General features: G+C 41.3%; 1 long non-coding RNA gene across 1 annotated transcript; it reads left to right on the top strand.

The window, feature by feature from the left end:
• The first annotated feature begins 11,401 nt into the window (after nt 1-11,401).
• On the top strand, nt 11,402-12,281 carry LOC133901234 (uncharacterized). The gene is made up of 3 exons (XR_009906691.1): nt 11,402-11,501; nt 11,567-11,887; nt 11,970-12,281. It is a non-coding gene; the product is annotated as an uncharacterized LOC133901234 (long non-coding RNA).
• The last annotated feature ends 7,797 nt before the right edge of the window (nt 12,282-20,078 follow it).

The raw sequence follows: 20,078 nt of genomic DNA, 5'->3' as shown, positions 1-20,078 counted from the left end.
TCTTTTATTTTGCTTGGTTCTTGTTGGCGCGGAATTGAGCAACACCTCGCCAACACGGGTCCGTCAAGGATACTTGTCGCTTTTTGCAGCGACACGCGACATGTTTACAAGCAAACAAGCAAAGATTTCGACCGGTAACCTTGGGGATCGCCGCCCAGACGATTTATGAGAAAATTGACAAAGAACTGACACCGAACCATAGGGATTCAAAGTAGGAACAAAGAACTAACCCTAAATTGCAGGAAAGTAAAGGCAAAATGAAAAGTAGATGCGATTGACTAATGGACATGCAATCGGCCTCCACCCCTCGACTATTTATAACGGGGTATGGTCTTGACACTAGGGTACGCAATTCTTGTGATGTTTTATTGCATAGGAATGTGGGAGAAGCACCACAACCATACTCGGACATCACTCCTCGAAGGCCAAGTCTACTTGGACTCAAGACTGAGCTCTAGTCGTGGTCGTGATCATGGTCAAAGTCGTGGTCATGGTCGAAGTCGAGTTCTAGGATAGCACGTCAGTAAAATAGGCATAACTCTCTCATACAAAGTCCGTTTTAGGAAATCTTGGACATTCTGGAAAGCTTACGATGAACCATTTCCATTGGATATGAGCTCGACCAAATATTCCTTATAGTTTAGTCAGAGTCAAAGGAATAAGGTGCTGCATCACCATTTTGAACCCTGCCGGGTTTTGTAATCGTGTCGGAGTCGGAGTCCAGGTTGCTCATGCTCTCTCCACGGTTGCACAACCCTAGGTCAACCTCCTCATGCCCCCCTATATATACACAGTAGCCATCGCAGTTTAGGCTTGGGTTTAACTTAGATTATTCTATTTAATACAGTTTCGCCATTTATCAGTTTGTGGAACCCCAAACTTGAGTGCTTCATTGGTAATTAGCAATACTCAGATTGCATCTACCTATTCTTACTTGTGTTCCTGATTCGCTTGCAGGAAAAATGTTCTTGGTGAGGTCAACCGCGTCTTGGCACGGTTGATAACCATGGAGTAGTGGTGTAGTGGTTGCGAGGGTTCTTGATCTGTTCTGATCGGAGCCTTTGGATCATCAACGTCGAAACTCCACTAATCCACTTATCATATTACCTTCGGAAGATCGGCCAAACGCGTATCAAGTGGTATCAGAGCCTCGGTTGCCCGTTAGGTAATCTCGGTTATTCCTTTTGTTTCGTCGAGTTCCTTTACCTAGAGTCCAGAAAATTACCCCACAAAAAAAGATTTAGATCTTACTTTTCCACTGTCCAAACCACTTTGTGCCTTTCGTAATTTTGTTTTTAGTTTTCGTGTTGTTGAGTTTGAGTCCATTGTCAGTGTCTTGTTGCTGGTCGAGTCATCGTGTTCTAGTTTCTAATGTCGAGTCTTTGCTAATTTAGTCATCGAGTTACTCAGCTTGCCTAGTCTGCTATCACCGAGTTTGTGTCCCACTCGGGGTCCCAACCAGTCACTCTGACAACCCCTCGGGTCCCGACCACCCACTCGGGGTCCGACCAGTCACTCCGACCATCCACTCATTGTCCGATCAGTCACTCCGCCCACCTTCTCAGATCCGACCACTTAGTCGGAGTCGTCCACCTTCTCAGACCGACCACCATAGCCGAAACAGAGGTAGCCAGAGTTCAGAGAGAGAGAGAGAGTATCTTTTTATTACCTTTATACCCCTACTGTCCATAAAAAAACGTTTGTGACCCACATACCTCACTGGTCTTAGTAAAGGCAGTAGAAGAGTTTTGAGTTTGTGTCACATTCAAAAAAAAAGAAAGAAAAGAAAAGAAAAGAAAGAAAGAAGAAAAGAAAAAAAGAGAAGAAGCAAAGAGTGCAAAAAAAAAGAAGATTGAGAATTCAAAAAAAGGGAATCAGTTTGCATTGCGAATTTTGTTCTATTGTGCTGGTGTCTGTTATAGTTTTCGGCTTGCTTGAACTAGTTCTAGGAATGTGTTCGGCTAGCAACCGTGATGAGTACTGTGGACTTTTATTCAACTTTGCTAATTTGATTTCAATTATTGCTATTCCTTGCTACTAAATAATGCCTATCCAAGCTACACCCTCTCTCGATCAGAACAGTTTCTCCCCTTGCAACTACCTCACTAGCACCCGATAAGGTATCACGAACCAACCACCGGTTGTGCCAACTGCTGTGTATGGTAAGAACACTTGCAAGAGCGTGGTAAGACACTTGAGAGTGTGTGACTCCACCTCCACCACCTAGTAGTCGATAGGGATAATATCTTTTGTTATCTTCTGTCTACTACTAATCATGGCAGGTGAAACATCGGATGCGAAAGAGTGTGTTTTGAGAGAAGAACTCACAATGTTGTTGGATGATCATCGGCAAACTATTAGTGACGACATTGAAAAGAAGCTTGCGAGAGCCAATACCACATTGCAATGACTCAATGAAAGCATTGCAATACTCAATACACGCTTTGATCGATTGGTTAATCTGCCACCGAACAATGGTCGACTGGATCCTCATGTTGCAGCTCATGAACAAGAGGAGTCCGTCGTGGATGAAGAAATTTTGAGGCAAGAACGTGACACCTTTCATTCACAACAACAGAATCGATTGAATTTCAACCATCAAGGTATGAGAAGTAATGATTTTCAGCAACATAACCCACATGTTAATGCTGATCCATTTGCTAAGGTTAAGTTTACTATACCATCTTTTGCGGGTGCTTATGATGCTGAAAAGTATTTAGATTGGGAGATGACGGTCGAACAAAAGTTTAATGCTCATTTGGTTCCTAAAGTGTATAGAGTTAGGCAAGCCACTAGTGAATTTAAAGATTTTGCAATCATCTGGTGGAATAGAGTTTGTATGGATGGATCAGTGCCTATGACATGGAATGCTTTAAAGGTTGCTACGCGTAACATGATTTGCGTAAGAAATTGCACAGCTTAAACCAAGGTGATAGATCTGTAGAAGAATATTATCAGGAGCTACAAATTAGTATGTTGCGTTATGATATTACTGAGGATGAAGAGGCTGCAATGGCACACTTTTGTGGAGGGTTAAGGTGTGAAATTCAGGACATAGTTGATTACAAAGAATACGATAGTGTTTCTAGATTGTTCCAACTTGCGTGTTTGGCAGAAAAAGAATTGCAGGGATGATAACAAAGGCCAAGGAATAATTTTGGAAGCTCGACTTCTTCAAAATCAATGCCGGGTCAAGACAAAACAACCCCATGTTCAGTTTCACTGTCTGCTACCCCCTTCTCGAGTAGGGCGCGTTCAGCAGTATCCTCAACACCGTCACACGCTCCTGAGGTAAGCAAATCCGTAAGTGTGCAGGGTCTAGCCAAGAGCTCTTCTTCGGTTGTCTCGACAGGCCAATCGACCGGGATTGTATGCCACCGATGCAAGGGAATGGACCATGTCATGAAGGATTGCCCAAGGCAGGGAACATACATTGCAATAGAGGACGGTGGATATGTAAGTGCTAGTAATGTTGAGGATGAATATACTCATGCAGCTAACCTTGCAGGTAAAGAGGACGAACTCGAGATGGATATCGACCAAGAGGAAGAATTGAGTGCAGTTGCTACAGAGAATTATAGGACACTCATTGTGCAACGAGTGTTAAGTACTCAAATGGAGCAAGCGGAACAGTTACAATGCCATAATCTATTTTAGATGTTCTTCATAGTCAAGGACTTCCGTGTTTGAGTTATTATTGATGGAGGAAGCTACAACAATTTGGTAAGTTCAGGTTTGATCAAGAAACTTTCCTTGCTGACAAGAACACATCCTCATCCATACCACATTCAGTGGTTCAACAATAGCAATAAGGTAAAGGTAATGTAAGCAGCTAGGGTGCATTTTTATATTGGTTCATACCATAATTTTGCTGATTTTGATGTAGTTCCCATGCAAGCATGCTCTCTTTTGCTAGGACGACCATGGGAGTTTGATACTGATACAACACATCATGGTAGAAGTAATAAGTACACTCTTATGTATAAAGGAAAGAAAATAACTTTTCTACCTTTAACCCCTGTTGAAATTGTGAAATGTGAACAAGAGATAGCTAAAAATAAGAGAAAAGAGCTTGAGAATGAATCTGAAAATCAGCAAGTAGCGAAAAATGTTTTTTCACCCAAAAAGGAGAAAGCAACAACAACTTCTAAGTCTGATTGAATTAAACTGAAAGGGTATGTTATGCTTGCCACTAAATCTGACCTTGCTGAAATTTGTGATAATGAGCTAACATGCTATGCTTTGATATGCAAAGATTCTTTAGTTTCACTTGAGCATATATCTACCTCTTTGCCTCCTGCTGTTGCTAACCTTCTGCAGGAGTTTATGAATGTATTTTTAGCTGAGGTACCCCCAGGATTACCATATATTCAAGGGATTGAGCATCAAATTGATTTGATTTCAGGAGCAACTTTGCCAAACCGTGCTGCATATAGGACCAATCCGGAAGAGACTAAGAAAATTCAGCGACAAGTCCAAGACCTTTTGGACCGTGGGTATGTATGAGGAAGTCTTAGCCCTTGTGTTGTTCCCGTTCTTTTGGTTCCTAAGAAAGATGGTAGTTGGTGTTTGTGTATTGATTGTAAAGCCATCAATAATATTACTATCCGATATCGTCACTCTATCCCTAGGTTAGATGACATGCTTGATGAATTGAGTGGTTCTATAAAATTGACTTGCGAAGCGGATACCACCAGATTAGAATGAAACTTGGAGATGAATGGAAGACTACATTTAAAACTAAGTTTGGTTTGTATGAATGGTTAGTAATGCTTTTTGTGTTAACTAATGCACCTAGTACTTTCATACGATTGATGAACGAAGTTTTATGTGCTTTCATTGGAAGATTTGTGGTGGTTTATTTTAATGATATCTTGATTTACAGCAAGTCACAAGAACAACACTTTGATCATTTACGTGCTATTTTTAATGCTTTGAGAGATGCACGTTTGTTCGGTAACCTCGAAAAGTGCACCTTTTGCACGGATCGAGTTTGTTTTCTTGGCTATGTTGTTACTCCACAGGAAATAGAGGTGGATGAAGCAAAAATTGAAGTCATAAAGAGCTGGCCGACCCCTGAGACTGTTACTCAAGTAAGAAGCTTTCATGGTCTTGCGGGTTTCTATCGACGATTTGTACGGGATTTTAACACCATTGCCGCTCCATTAAATGAGTTGACAAAGAAAGAAGTAATTTTTAAATGGGGACCTGCACAAGAAAAAGCATTCAAGTTGTTGAAAGAGAAACTTACCCATGCTCCATTGCTCCAACTCCCTGATTTTGGTAAGACCTTTGAACTAGAATGTGATGCTAGTGGGATTGGAATTGGAGGTGTGCTAATTCAAGAAGGTAAACCTGCTGCTTATTTGAGCGAGAAATTAAGTGGGCCAAGTCTGAATTATTCCACTTATGATAAAGAATTGTATGCTTTAATTCGTGTTCTTGAAACTTGGCAACATTATCTATGGCCCAAAGAATTTGTTATACATTTTGATCATGAATCACGGAAACATGTTAGAAGTCAAGCTAACTGAATAAACGACATGCTAAATGGATAGAATTTATTGAGTCATTTCCATATGCCATAAAACATAAGAAAGCAAAAGACAATGTGATTGCTGATGCGCTTTCTAGGCGTTATACCATGTTATCTCAACTTGATTATAAGATTTTTGCTTTAGAGACCATTAAGGAATTATTGTACATAAGGGAAAGCATGGAATAAATATGTGCTGAATGACGGATTGCTCTATCGTGCTAACAAGCTATGCATTCTAGCTTGCTCCATTCGTCTTTTGTTGTTGCAGGAGGCGCATGGAGGATGATTGATGGCACATTTTGGAGCAAAGAAGACTGAAGATGTGCTTGCCGCTCATTTTTTTTGGCCAAAGATGAGACGTGACGTCGAGCACTACGTGTCATGTTGCACCACTTGCAATAAAGCTAAGTCTCACTTAAATCCACATGGCCTCTACATGCCTCTTCCTTTCCTAGTATATCTTGGGAGGATATTTCCATGGATTTTGTTTTAAAATGAGGAGGAGGGATAGCATATTTGTAGCTGTGGATCAATTCTCTAAAATGGCACATTTTATATCTTGTCACAAGAGCGATGATGCTACAAACATAGCTGATTTGTTTTTCGGGGAAAAATCGTTCAACTACATGGAGTGCCTAATACTATCGTCTCAGATCGTGACACAAAGTTTTTGAGTCACTTTTGGAGATCACTTTGGAATAAATTGGGGACAAAACTATTATTTTCTACTATGTGTCATCCTCAAATTGATGGTCAAACAGAGGTCATCAACCGCACATTATCGACCATGTTGCGGGCAATTCTAAAGAAGAATTTGAGGATGTGGGAAGAGTGTTTACCACATATTGAATTTGCTTACAATATGTCGGTACACTCCACCACCAAGTCAAGTCCGTTCCAGGTAGTGTATGGATCTAACCCCCGTGCTCCTACTAATTTACTACCTTTGCTTACTTTTGGAAGACTTAATTTAGATGCTAAGAAATGTGCTGAGTTTAATCTTAAGTTGCATGACACAACTAAAAAGAATATAGAGAGCATGACTGAAAAGTATAAGATTGCTGGAAGTAAAGGTAGGAAGGAAATAAAATTTGAACCGGGTGATTTAGTTTGGTTGAATTTGAGGAAGGATAGGGTTCCAAAACTAAGAAAAACAAAGTTGATGTCTAGAGCTGATGGACCATTTAAGATAATTGAGAAAATCAATGACAATGCATAAAATTGGACCTACCTGCAGATTTTGGGGTTAGTCCCATGTTTAACATTTCAGATTTGAAGCCATATTTGGGAGAAGAAGATGAGCTTGAGTCGAGGATGACTCCAATTCAAGATGGGGAGGATGATGAGCCCATGGCTCCTTTAGATACGATCAATACCACCAATAATCCTCAAATCATATAAGGTCCAATTACAAGAGCACGTGCACGATAATTAGACCACCAGGTGAACTCGTTCCTTGCTGTTCATGTTTCCTTGGATGGATTACTACTAAATTCTTGTGATGTTTTATTGCATAGGAATGTGGGAGAAGCACCACAACCTTACTCAGATGTCACTACTCGAAGGCCAAGTCTACTCGGACTCAAGGCTGAGCTCTAGTCGTGGTCGTGGTCGTGGTCAAAGTCGTGGTTGTGATCAAAGTCGAGTTCAAGACAACACGTCAGTAAAATGGGCATAACTCTCTCATACAAAGTCCATTTTAGGATATTTTGGATATTCTGGAAAGCTTACGATGAGCCCTTTCCAATAGATATGAGCTCAACCAAATATTCCTTATAGTTTAGTCAGAGTCAAAGGAATAAGGTGCTACATTACCGTTTTGAACCCTGTCGGGTTTTGTAATCGTGTCGGAGTCGGAGTCCAGTTTGTGCACGCATCTCTCCATGGTTGCACAACCCTATGTCAACCTGCTCACGCCCCCCTATATATACATAGTAGCCATTGTAGTTAGGCTTGGGTTTAGCTTTGATTATTCTATTTAATACAGTTTCACCATTTATCAGTTTGTTGAACCCCAAACTCAAGTGCTTCATTTGTAATTAGCAATACTCAGATTGCATCTACCTGTTCTTTCTTGTGTTCTCGATTCGCTTGCAGGAAAAGCCTTCTTGGCGAGGTCAACTGCGTCTTGGCACAGTTGTTAACCATGGAGTAGTGGTGTAGTGGTTGCGAGGGTTCTTGATCTGTTCTGATTGGAGCGTTTGGATCATCAACGTCGAAACTCCACTAATCGACTTATCATATTACCTTCGAAAGATCAGGCAAACGTGCATCATTTCTTGAGCCAGAGCCCCCTGCAAAACTTCGTTCACATCTAAAAATTCTTGCCCCTCTAACCTCTCTTTGATGTGTACAAGCAACCCAGCAAAAGCTAACTCAGCTAGATCTCTATCGGAGAGCGAAACATTGAAACATCAATTTTTAGTATCTCTAAATCTTCTAATGTATTCAGAAACAGACTCATTATACTTTTGTGTAACCGATATCAAAAGAATTAACCTCAACTCCATGTCTCTAGTATAAAAGTATTCATGAAACTTTTGCTCAAGTTGCACCCATGTATAAATAGAATTAGGTGCAAGCGAAGTAAACCAAGTAAATGCATTGCCGGAAAGTGATAAAGGAAATAAACACAAACGACAAGCATTGCTACTACTGGCTTCACCACATTGTGCAAGAAATTCCCCTATGCATTCCATTGTGGTTCTACTATCCTCCCCATTAAAGTTGGACAAAATCAGGAACCTTAAACTCACGGGGATATGGAATCGTATCATAATAATCAGGATATGGCTTTCGATAAACACGTGCCCTCCCTTTAGGATCTACCCCAAAGTGCTCCTTCAAAAGACTAGCCATCTCCTCTCTAATGCTCTCATGTCTCATAGGTTGTTCGGCCATGGGCCAAATAGGATTTGTACTTCTTTGTGGAATGCTTTGCGGAGGCACTATAGGCTACGCCTGTGTAGTATCTGGTGGAGACATATTGGAGTAAGTATCTGGTAATTGACCATAAAGGATGCCGGTACCTTTTGGAGGTATGGGAGGTGTGTTATATGCCACGGTATTGTATGGAACCAGCGGCGTGCTTGCTGAAATTTCAGTAGCTCAGTTATTAGCTATGTGTGGAAACGAACTAGTTATGCTAGATGAAACGCTTGGAACCAGAAAAACCAATGATGAAACCTCCGGTTTACTAGTATTCAATGTATTAAACGGAGGTGTCGCCGCATTAGCCGAACCCACATTGGTCCAGCTTTGAATTTGTCGCATTGGCATGTTTTGTTGCATAGGTGTGGTGTCATAGACTGTGCCAATGAACTAAACGGGACATCCTGAAATTTACCATAGTTATTAGGATTCGAAGCGCTAGCATCAAATGACAAAGGTTGTTTCAATGTGTCATTAATGTTTTGCATGTTGTCCTCACGTTAAAAGCTATAGAATCACATCGTCTATTAAGAGATAGATCTAAACCCTGAGCTAAAGCATCAATTTTATTACTCACTACAGCTCCTAAGGACTGATCAACCGTATGCACAATGTATTCTTGCAAAGCATGAGGAACATCACCTACATTGGGCTTTACCTGAACTTGGTCGGCGGGCGGTGGAGAGTCTTCTTTCTTGAACATGCCTTGTCAAGTCTTCACATAGCGCGAAAGGAGTTGTTGCCGATGTCGTTCCACATCGGCGTCGAGCGCCAAACGTGCCTCTTCCGACAACTCATCGTAGGGCGCTGTTATGATGTTGTCTTTGTCGATTTTCGAAGTAGACATGGCTAGGGTTTCAGAATTCAGCCAAGAGATAGCCCAAAAAAACTTTTTCCCCAGCGGAGTCGCCAATTTTTGTTGGTGGGGAATTGGGAAACACCTTGCCAACACAGGTCCATCAAGGATACTTGTTGCTTTTCGTAGCAACGCGCAACTTGTTTACAAGCAAACAAGCAAAGGTTTCGACCGGCAACCATGGGAATCACTGCCCAGACGATTTACAAGTAAATAGACAAAGAACTGCCACCCGAACCATAGGGATTCGAAGTAACAACGAAGAACTAACCCTAAATTGCAGGAAAGTAAAGGAAAATTGAAAAGTAGATGCAATAGATGCGATTGATTGATGGATATGCAATCGGCCGCCACCCCTTGACTATTTATAAGGGGGTATGGTCTTGACCCTAGGGAATCAAAATAGGACTCTATTCCAACTCTAAACACGCGAAAGAGATCCGAACAAATCCACGAATTTGCTTCGACTCAGTTTCGGACTGAACAACGGATGGTCCGGTGAGAACAAACTCCAGAACACCGGACCATCCGGTGAGTTCACTCAGCCGAAACTCTAAAACTCGGTCTTACACACACACCGGATATTCCAACGTCACATTTATACTCACCGGACCAATATTTGCAGAGAGCAACTTTGGACAAGAGAGCACACCTGCCCTCACCGGATGCTCCGGTGTATAGTAGACACCTTCACCGAACTAATATTTGCAAAGAACAATTTTTTTGCAAAGTTTTCCTTTTGAACACACGGGATGATCCGGCGATCACCAAAGACCTCACCGGACAATTTTCACCAAAGAACGTTTTTTCGGCTAAAAACCTTCTTCTTCTCACCAGATAGTCCGGTGATACCCCGGAATCTCCATCGGACTATTTCTTCCAGAGAGCAAGTTTTCAGCGCAAATTGACCTTCTACATACCAGATAGTCCGGCGTTTTCACTGGATCCATTCGCTGGACTATTTTATACAGAGAACCTGATTTGCTGCACCAAATTCTCATCCCATTCTTCGGATAGTCCGGCGTTCAATGAGCCCTCAACGGACTATTTTTTCTAGAAAGCATGTCTTCTGGCTGAAATCGAACTACAAGCACCGGATAGTCCGGTGATGACATGGCATTTATCACCGGACTATCCGGTGTATACAAAAAATCTGGCCATGCTATTTTTTGCTATCAACAGTTCCTAACCAAGTTCTTCGGATAAATAGGTAGTAAATTCTGAGGTGTATGGATTTTGTACTCCAACTTGTCGCCGCAGCATTTTATGCTTCAACTGATTGCTTCAATTATCTTGCTGAGGTAATTCAATTTTTTAAACCATTTGTTTATATTATTTGCAACCACTGGTAATGTTTTGTGTATAGTCCGTTATCCTTTTCTCAAAAAAGTTACAATTTTGTAGGCTGCTGATATAAATACGAAACACTTGATGTACAAGGTCATTTGCTACTCTGACTCTGAAGAACGTTCGCTGGAACACATTGACATTCTTCTGAAGCGTGAAGTGAGCCCGAATTTTTTTGATAAGGTCTCTCCCTTCCTCCCTGTAGTCAAGCCCACCTCTTCCCATGCAAGAGGACTGAACCCTCCAATGCAAAAGCTGGTAGTTCTGGAGAGTAGTCAGTAGTTTTTGTAGTGCATGTTGCGGTCATTCTATTCTGGTTCTGGTGGCATTTTGATGTATGAAAGGATGGTAAACATGTAGACTCTGGTTTGAACTTTGAACATCGCTTTGTGTCAAACTCCATGCCTCTTTATTTTTTTCATTCTTCTGCCTGCAGTGACAAACTGTATTTTCAGTTTCTTATGACACTTACCTTTTAATATAATATAGGATATACTATATGAGGAGCTACCTATTGTCTGTGCTGCAAAAAGGGGTTGGAAAAATGTGGTCAAGACCTTGTTGATTCATACGAATGAAATTCCTGGAGTTGAATGGTCTGTAGAGGGCATGATTCAATATGTCAACAGTGAGCAGTTCAAAGAAAAGGTATGGTTATGTGTTTATGCAGTCTGTTTTCTTTTCCCTGCTGGACTATGAATGTATGTTTGATTTGTGTTTTTGCTTCAGAATCGTGTAGAGAGAGAAATCTGAGTGGATGTTTTGAAGAAAAGATTGCTTCGAGAGCTAGAATTTAAGAATTATCTGGCCACAGATCTTATCTGCAAGGTAAGACGAATTTTTAGTTTTGGTGGTTTTATGTTCTATTTCCGATTCCTTTTCTCTTTCCATAGGCATTGCATGTGGACATGGACACAGAGCACTGGGATTGGTATCATAGCCTCTGTTCAATTTTGATCATGTATGGGTTGAGGTCTACATTTCTGGAGTGTAATGCTGAAGCAATTCATTATATTGGTATGGGGATGTTCAAACAGGTGGGTTATTATTGTCTACTTCAATCCTGGAGTACAGATCAGAAGGGTACCACTCTTGCCATTTTCTAATGGTAACTACTTTAATGTGTCACAGAATGATGACGAGATCGCTTTACTAGCAGCCAAGGCCTGTATGGCTTTAGATCCAGAGAATGAATCATGCAAAGCTTTTCATTTGTTAGTATTTCCTAGAAGAGCAAAATTTGGTTTGATGGTTATCTGGAATTGTTGATAACTCTCAGCCGCCCTTACATTGCAGTCTAGTCAAGGAGAAGATGAACAGGGCTGCAAGTGGCAGTAGGCGAATGCTTCAAACGCAACTTCCATATCCCCGACTTGGCATCTGTTAACTGGAGAAACCCGTCTGTGATGTCTGTAACATAACGTCTCACGGTTACTTTTGAGAATTGGTACTCAGTCATGACTGGATAATCTTGTAGTGATGCTGGTGCTATGAGGTAGGCAGGTAGCACGGTTGCTTTTACCTTTTGGCCTAAGCTGCTAGATTGTAAGCTGCCTGAGATGAGCGGCAGTTTGCCTGGATGTTTTCCCCCTGTGAAATGCGAAAAATATCATCTGACATGCTGCTGCTTACTTCTGTTTTCCGTTGCATGTGAGTGTATTTTTTTTTTTTTAGTTCGACTGGCGATTAGCAGAACGTAAAAGAACGGTTCCTACACCGGGACCAAGGATTATTGATGTGTTTCTTTGTGCTCTATTCCTGTGTAACGGAACAATTGGTGAAAATGCACATTTACAGTAACAACTGCGTGTGTGCCGGAATGGCTAGGCCACGCTTGTCGAGTTTGTTCAGTGTTTGACATTACAGAAGCTGTCCAGCGCTTGTGCCGAAAAACCACTTCGAGTTCGAACAAACAAAAGTTTGAGTTCAGTCCAACTCCCGATTGCAAGCACTCAAAACTTCAAAAGGGCGAACCAACTTGCCGAAAACTGGTATCAAAATTCCTGAACTGAACATAACTTCTGTTACACAGAACTACAATAATGTCAGTCCGTTCTCGGTTCAGAATAGAATACACGATTACCAATCACCTGCCCATCTTTTATACGTCCATTTTTTATTTTTATTTTTTGAAATGGTAAGACTTCCACTAACTTCAGGCTGATCTCAAGTCATCAGTCACCAGAAATTTTACATCACAGGGGACAGAATCCGGCCAGATAAGAACACCACCCGGCCCTAACTCACTACCCATGCTAGCTAGCGAGTGGGCTACAGAGTTACAGACTCGAGAAACATGCCGGACTCTGACATCCGAAAAGCAAGTATACATCACAAATTTGATCGCTCTAAACAAAGTACCACACGGCGCATAATCAAATGTCGAAGAACCAAGCGCTATCTTCACCACTTCGGCATCAGTCTCCAGTTCCGCATGTGCCATTCCAGCATCAGAAGCATAACGCAACGCCTGCAGACACGCTTCCGCTTCAGCTTGTACAGGTTCAGAAACATGAACGATGTTCCCTGCTCCAGAGGCTACTGCTTCACCTAGGCTGTCCCGGATGATGAAGCCCCAGCCGCCAGAGCTTGAATTGGCTCGAAAACTCCCATCCACATTAATCTTCAGATAGCCATCAGCAGGACGCTGCCATTTTTGAGCCGGCTGTGAAGTTTGGTGCTCGGTCCTAGCATATCTCTGAGCCTGAAAACACACCAGGCTATCAGGTTTGGTACTGTCGCCTGCATTAACACCATTTCTTTCAGTCCAGAGCACCCAGAGCAGGGTGGTTAACAGAGTTTGTTGATCATCAGGCCGATCCCAGATATAGCGTAGAACTTCCTTTGGAGATGGCAATGCTGCAAGTGCCAATCTATGACCTTTCCATAGCAGTTCACTCCAGACAGTCCGGGAAAATTTGCATTTGAAAAACAAATGACCGCCATCCTGTAAAATCACGGGCATTGAGTGTCCAATTCAATCCCTCTCCTCTCTATCTTCTGTCGAAGGGGTAGACTATTGTGTGCCGACCGCCAAGCAAACATTTTGACTTTGTTTGGGCATTGCATTTCCCAAATTTTCTTCCAAGGGAAGGAGCATCCCATTGTTGGAATGTGGACCATGGCCGGTTTGTTCACTGTCAATGCAAACTTTGTAAGCTGACTTCACGCTTAATAAGCCTTAGAATCAAAATGCCATGCCACAGAGTCCTCCATATCATCACAAAGTGGAATTGATAGAATGATCTCCACATCGTCTGCATGGAAAGTCTGCTTAACAAGTTCCTCGTCCCATCTTGCGGTGGTTGGATCAATGAGTTCGCTGATCCTATGCACATTAAACCTTCAATTCGCGAGAGACGGAGAAGTAATGTTAGCTACGCAACGCCTACAGCTCAACAAAAGCTTTACAGTAACCTAAAATAACTTTGACCTCCCATACAGTTGGTTAAGCAACTGTCTTTTGTCTTTTCTTTTTTGGCTGTGTGCATTTTTTGGAAAGGCCGGGAGAGTTCTTAGAACTATTGTATCACCTAAATGTAATTTTCTAAGATCAATAAAATCTTCCTTAATCGAAAAAACAGTTGGTTAAGCAGACTGGATTCACTTTTGCATCTCTCCAGGTTTCGCTTCATACGCAGCAGTCACGTTATTTTTCAGTATATAAATGAGCAACAGACAGAGTTTTAAGCCTACTCAACGCTGGAAACAGTTGGTGCTAATTCACATGTTAAACCAGAACATTGTTTTTTCAAGTGGCATTTTAACGAACAAGACTGTTTTGCAAGACGCAGTAGTAACATTTCAATCCTACAAAACTCCAACAAATTTACCTCATTGTACTATCTACAGTATAACCAGCTTAACATCACAATCTTTGTCATCCTTGTTCCACATACAGAGTTGCTATTTTCGGAGTTTAGTGATTTTCTTTCATATCAGTGAAGCTGCTCAGGTTTGACACTAGTGAAAGAATAGCCCTACTGCAAACGACCATATAAAGTTACAACTTACAAACCAAAAGCACCATAGGCACAAATCATGCGAAAAATATGAATGACAGTGTTAGAAATCAAATGATCTTCGCCTAACCATCGAGTGTTACTCCCGTACGGTTGTTCTGATCGAATGGGTGTCCGTTTGGGAGGGATGTCTCCACGAATGGACACCCCTCCAACATGTATAAGTATCTAACAATCATCAATGAAAGAATGAGTTCAAATCATTGTTGTCTCTCTACTTTATATTGCAATCTTAGTTTCAATATGTTATCAGCACGAGAATCTCCAATAAGCGATCAACACAAGAACAGGAGGCACGAAGGCCTCCATCAATAAATCAAAGAAGGTGAGACATGGCAAGGATGGGCTTATCTTCGATTGTCGCCGCTCTTCTTCGTGTCCTACGCCAGGCATGCCGTTGTCACCATCGTCCTCATCGGAATAGTGGTTGGCGTCGCCACGGCGCTCCTATGGATCGCAGCCACCATGGTTGCCACTCCCACGGATGTGGTTGTCGTGGCATGCATATGCCTCGCTATTCTACAATGGTGAGGAACCATGCTAGCTCAAGCCATCCTCCAATCCTGACTACGCCCGGTGATGATGCTCCTCCTCTTGCCCTTGGCTTTTGTTCGCACCACAGCCTTGTGCTATTCACATTCAGGCTGATGACCCGCTCGGCATCACCGCCACCACAGGAGGTCGTCGTTCCGTCGATGTAGAATCGACGCTCCCTTCACTGACACATGCGCCGACCACTTCGACAGCACCAGGCCCAAGTAGTCCTGGCCGACTTGCCACCACAGTGGTGTGCTACATCAGCAGCGGCACACCCGCTCCGGCGTGAGTCACGTTGGCAACCCGTGAAGTCACACCAACGCCCTCGGTTAACCCGAGCGGTACTATGGCAGCTCACCGTGGGTTACCCCCCTTCTTCAATGATCGGGCGATTGGATCCACCTCGGGTGCCTATTCTCCATGTGGTGCAGGCCCTATCCTCACCACTCCCGCACGCGAAGGGACCTCAACGATGGCTGGTCGCGTCCTCTATTGCTTTGCGACCACGGTGGCGAACCACCGGCCCGACCTTTGCCCAGGATCTTGGACCCCGCCGCCCTTAGGCTTCGGCTTCGGGCCCCACATCGATGGTGACATAGGCGACCCGTTCTCCTCCTCCAACGGGAAGGAATACACCCCACTCTAAAAGGCGAGGCGGCGCAACGACGCGTAGGTGGAGCAAAGGAGGTGGTGCGGTGGCGTGGCGAGCGAGGCATGGCAGGCGGGGTGGGGTGAAACCCTAACCGCTGAGCCGCACCACCCTTATACGCTGCACGTGCGCCCCTCCTCTGGGCCAGCGAAAAGGCCGCGCTGACCCAGGCCCATGCTACGGCCTAACTCCCTCTCCACGCTCGGGCGCACAAACTGAAAGGCTGCTTAGGCTTCGACCCAGGTTGCCTGGCCCCATGCGCCAGCGCCATCTACAGAGGCCATAGACCATTCTGCAGAAATCACCCCAGGTTTCTCACAATTTGGAAGATGGTCCAACTACTAGTACTGTGTATTAAGTACTTTTCATGTTTAGGCCCTTGATGTTTACTATAATTACATTCGGTACTGTTTACTGTTGTCATTTAACATTCCAGACCCTGTTTTTCTAGAAATTGTGCACTATTCAATGTGTTTGCTTCATGCAATACCTATAACATGCAATTATATTTACGACCACTTTAATTTTGCAATTAAGATTTATTTTCTTGCAAGATTATCCACCTTAATTAATCCCAAAGAGCTTTTATGCCCAAAAGTACTTAATTCAAATAGAATTACAATGCAAAATCAAATTAAGTGATTACCTCAATTTAATATTTGTGAAACACAAGGTAATGGGGATATGTATCTACTGCAAATTTGCAAATTATCCATCATTACCGTGAGGTCTACATTTTGTCATCTTGACAACATGACTACCTTCAATGTGCTCTTCCAAATATTATACTTAGCTTAACACAAGGTAATAGGAACATAGGCATCTACCGACAAATGTCAGATAATGCCTTCTACTATAGCGAGATCTACACCCTATTTGATGATTATCTTCAACGTGTTAGCTACATAATTTGAGATATACACTATGTAATTCAAGTCTATGGTTTAAATTTATGTAGGTCAAGATGACTAACAAAGGTTCGATATACTCGCACTCGATGGTCACAACTACCCAACATGGGCAATGGACGTCAAGGTCAGCCTTGCATCCCGCGGAATAGTAGCGGCACTCCAACCTCCCTAAGAGGGAGATCCACTGCTCACAGATCAAGTTAAATATGGTGCATTATACATAAGAAGGTACCATGTCTATCCGGATCTCAAATCTGAGTATCTGATAGAAGAAAATCCAAGCACGTTGCTAGCTCTCAAAATAAGATATGAACAACAAAAGACAGTCATTCTGCCTGATGCAAGTCATGAATGAACACATCTCCAACTCTAGGATTTCCAATCCGTCAGAGATTACAATCATGTTATTCATAAAATATGTTCTAAGTTGATTTTTTGTGAAAAAGAACCTACAGAAGCAGAAAAGATAGAGAAAACTTTATCTATTATGCTTCCCGCTGATAGGATCTTACAACAACAATATCATGCAAGAGAATACCAAGTTTATTCTGACATGATACATGTATTACTTCAGGCCAAAAATCATGATGAACTCCTTCAATGGAATCATCATCAGCGTCCAATAGGCGCTTCTCCTTTACCTGAAGTACATTCTAATGTCCAGAATAACAATAAGTTCAATGGCTCTTCTAGAAGCCAACCAACGAACTTTAAAGGTAAACACAGACGCAACAAGAAGCAGAAGCCAAGTGCACCAGAAAAGGAGAAAGGTGTATCTAAACCCAAATTTGACAATTCTAATGTTTGTCGCAAGTGTGCCTACTACAAACACACTACTAAGAAATGTCAAACCTCGAGACATTTAATTAATCTCTACTTACAATCCATGGGACATAACCGACCTACTCAAAGACAAAGATATAAAGCACAATTGCAATCAGTGGGACGTAATAATAATTTGTCATCATTATGTATTGTAGTCACAATATTTGTATCAGCACTTATGATACTAAATAACGTTTGTATATTCTATATATCTGATAAAGAATTTCATATTAAATTCTTCAATTATATATATAGATTTCTACGGGAGTCAGTCTGATAGAGGAGGAAATGTGCCTTGTGGAAAGTTGCACAAAAAATTCCATATTCAGGGAAACAAAATATTTCTAAACTCTTACTAAGAGACAAGAAAATGCTTTGACAATCGCTGGACGCAATACAGTAATTGTTGGCTCAGGTCGTGCCATATTTACACTCCCTATGGGTACTCAAGTTATAATCGAGGATGCTTTATTGTATCCTGATTTAACTCGTACCTTACTAAGTTATAGGGATATCTATTAGAATGGTTTCCATATTGAAACATATGATGACAACAAAGAGCAATGTCTCCTCTTAACGAAAAACAATGGATATGGCAAACAAGTACATGAAAAAATTACCTCTTTATCGTCAGGATTATACTACACATACATTAAACCCATAGCAAATGTTGCGTACAAGGTAATTTTTTAGAATGTTAATGCATTCCAAACTTGGCATGATCACCTTGGTCATCCTGGCATATGGATGATGAGAAAAGTTATCAGCAATTCCATTGGTCATGATTTAAGTGATGCTAAATTCCCTCAATCTTTGAATTTTATGTACACTGCATCTGCCACAGGAAAGCTAATTTTAAGACCATCTTACCTTAAAATTCATGCAGAACCACTCAAATTCCTTCAACGCATTCAAGGCAATATATGTGGTCCTATCCAACCATTAATCAGACTATTCAGGTATTTCATGGTTCTAATAGATGCATCTACACGATGGTCTTACGTGTGTCTCTTGTTCACACGAAACAATGCATTTGCCAAAATAATGGCTCAAATTATTAAATTATGAGCACATTATCTTAAACATCAAATTCAATCAATTCAAATGGACAATGCTGCAGAATTCTCCTCACGTGCCTTCAATGACTATTGTATAGCCCTAGGAATTCAAGTTCAGCATTTTGTCCCATATGTCCAAACTCAAAATGGTTTGGTAGAATCCCTTATCAAAAGAAGTAAGCTCATTGCATAACCCTTATTACAGAATTGCAATTTACCAACTTCTTGTTGGGGTCATGCATTTTTACACACTGCTGACTTAATTCAATTGTGACCTACTGCATATCATAGTACTTCCCATCTACAATTAATACATGGAAATCCACCAAGTATTTTCCATCTGCATTATCCCTACATGGTGGGACAACCATTTCATGAAAGTCTTCCAAACAAACACTAGTAGCTACATCCACCAATTATTCTGAAATAATTACATTATGTGAGGCATCACGTAAATGTGTGTGGCTTCACAGAATGATAAACCACATACAACAATTATGTGGAATTGGTTCCATTGAATCACCTACCATTATCTACGAAGATAATGCTACTTGTGTTGCTCAGATGCAAACATGTTACATAAAGAGCAATATCACTAAGCATATTGCCCCTAAATTGTTTTATCCTCATGAGTTACAACAAAGTAGGAAGATAAAAATCTTGCAAATTAAATCTTTTAATAATCTCGTAGATTTATTCACAAAGTTATTACCAACTTCGACATTTCAAAAATATGTTAATGATATTGGTATGCAAAGACTTCGAGATTTGCAAGAATTAGGGGAAGTCTCCTCCTGAATTTAACCTATTCATACATCATATTGTACTCTTTTCCCTTTATGAGTTTTACTTACAAAATTTCTCATAAAAGGCTTTTAATAAGGCAATATCTACATAAAATCATATGTCATACCTTTTATTTTCCTTACCGAGGTTTTAAAGGAGGTATACAAGACATATCTATTGTTCTCTAAACTCGCTTATAGGTTTTTTCTTTTACAAGGTTTTCTCGTATGAGTTAACAAAGAAATAATAATAAATATATGTTAGTATCATTTTCTCCTTATTTTCCCACTAGATTTTGAAAACAATTTAACAACATATCACTACTACTCTCCTCATATTTTCCCATAGGATTTTTAGAGGAGCTTTCAAGATGAAATATATAAGTACATGGACCGGCATCGATCAAAAAGAGTGTTAGAATCAAATGATCTTTGCCTAACCGTCGAGTGTTACTCACGAACAGTTGTTTTGATCGAATGGGTGTCCGTTCGGGAGGTATATCTCCACGAACGGATACCTCTCCAACATATATAAATATATAACAATCGTCAATGAAAGAATGAGTTCGAATCATTGTTGTCTCTTTACTTTATATTGCAACCTTAGTTTCAACAGAC

The sequence above is a fragment of the Phragmites australis genome, chromosome 20 (genome assembly GCF_958298935.1).
Source record: "Phragmites australis chromosome 20, lpPhrAust1.1, whole genome shotgun sequence".
Classification (NCBI taxonomy): domain Eukaryota; kingdom Viridiplantae; phylum Streptophyta; class Magnoliopsida; order Poales; family Poaceae; genus Phragmites; species Phragmites australis.
Note: the sequence above shows the minus strand (reverse complement) of the source record. Positions and strands in the feature narration are given on the sequence as shown.